Below are 2,160 nucleotides of genomic sequence, written 5' to 3' on the forward strand. Positions count from 1 at the left end.
AACTTGAATTCTTTGTGCACCTATAAAAGCTTAACAAATCCTGCATGAAAACTATGAGAGCTTTTGAAAGATATAAAATGAAAGAATGAGTATGAATGCTTAGCAACCAAAATAAAATGATTTTTTTACGTGTTGCCTTTGTGCGCAAGTTCCTTTGAAGTAAATCCAAGAAAGAAACTAGCATAAATCGTTTCCAAACATTATGAAATGTCCATTTGCGAATTATTATTATATTTTATTGTATTTTATTAAGTTTTTTCTTCGTTTTTTTTAATTGTTTTATTTTTAAGTTTTTTTTATTATTTGCTTTGATTTTTATATATTTTTAATTGTTTTGATTTATTTATTTTAATTGTTTTGATTTTTTTAATTCCAAATTCTATAATCCGAAATAAAAATAACTCAATATATTTTTTAACTGAAGCTGAAATCCAAAAGTTAGACCTTGTTCATTGAGAATAGAGTTTAATGCATGGCACAAAAACCATCCATTAAACACAATCCCTTACACTTCAACTGATCTGGAAACAAATTGTATGAACACATAATCCATTAAAATCCTAACTCTTCTGAAAACAAAGTGCAGTGAGCATTGTCCATCGAAATCCATTTTTATTCATCAAACCACGCCTCCATTGACACGAACCACCTGAGAATTAACCCATGCTCCTTCGTTGCTCGCCAAGAACATAACCATCAGAGTCACGTCATCCACCTACCCCAACCTGCTCAAACATACTCCATTTGGCTGCGACCTCCAACTCGACCTCGCTCCTCACGGCAAAGAACATATCAGTAGCAACAGCTTCCGGGGACACACAATTTCCTGAAAGTTCCCAACAGGGTTATTTGCAACAAGATCCCCTTTTGCAGAGACTATGTACCCACAGCCATCTTCTTTAGAAAGAATGCATTGAGAACAGTGTTATGTTTTCATGAGGAGGTATCATAGGAACTACTTTCCCTGAGATATTGTTGCCGAAAAGTAAGAACTCTAATTTCAACAAGACACAATTCCTCCCCCGAACAAACACTAATTTATGGTTGGTTTGACTAAGGAGGTGATTCAATCTGAAGTTATCATAATGACATGTGTGTAAAAGGGTTCTCAGAGTGCCAAATATGATACTCATCTACCTTATCTTGATCCTTCCTTAGCTTCTATAGTTATGCCACCACCCTTAAGTAGTGCAGATCAAGCCCATTCCAGCAAGACCATTATGTAATCAATCCCTGTAATCAAAGTTCGGCAATACATTTCCATGCCCTGGGTTTAAATTGTTCTGGTGCCAGCATCCCCCAGCCTGTGATTTATTTATTGATCGAAGCATCCGTTGGGTGGGTGTCAGGCTTTGGTTAGTACACTCGGAAGTCTGAATGTAATGTCATTACTGAAAAGAGAGGAAATGACTTTTTTCTTTTTTTTATTGGTTTTCCTTTAGAGCTTGTACAATTCTCCGGATGGTGGGATGCATTTTACAAGTCACCTGGATAGCATTCAGACCGCACACATCCCCAATGCCTCTTATAAAATGAGCTCATTTGTACTTAATATGATGCTGCTTGTGGAATATCCGATAGTGTTAATCTAGGGATCTACTGCATGAATAATAGTTTTCGAGACCCATACTTGAGTTATGCTGGACGATTATTTTATTCACCACGTAGGACTTTCAAAATACCTTTGATTTATGTTACAAAACATAGCTCATTGCAGCGAAATTGAGATTCTTCGATCATGCTAGAGGCGTGATCTCTTCCTTAGTCTACAAACAGATGCTTGATTTTCCTCACTGGACAATTTGAATTCTAGATGTATCACTCAATTGAATGAGATCTTAAATCTTTCGAATGAATGATGGACTAGGGCAATCGAGATCCTGGGGAGAGAGATCACAAGAAATTAAGTTGAAGTGAGGATAGCTTTTAATTCAAACGGAGAGGCCGACTTTTCATGGATTTCGAGGATGTTTCTCTAACCAAGTTTAGAAAATTATGAGGGGTGAAGTTTGTTTTAAACTGAGAAAAAATTTATATCGCCTGGATGAGTGGTATCGGTGTACTTTTATCAGTAGCCAGGCCGGCTCCTCTTATTTTGACATTTAAATCAATTCCTCAAAAAGAGTCGCTTTAGAAGCAAAAGCTTCAGATGACAACACT

Source organism: Pinus tabuliformis, chromosome Q (assembly GCF_031772625.1).
Source record: "Pinus tabuliformis cultivar Carrire ecotype Pingquan chromosome Q, CPIR1, whole genome shotgun sequence".
NCBI classification, from domain to species: domain Eukaryota; kingdom Viridiplantae; phylum Streptophyta; class Pinopsida; order Pinales; family Pinaceae; genus Pinus; species Pinus tabuliformis.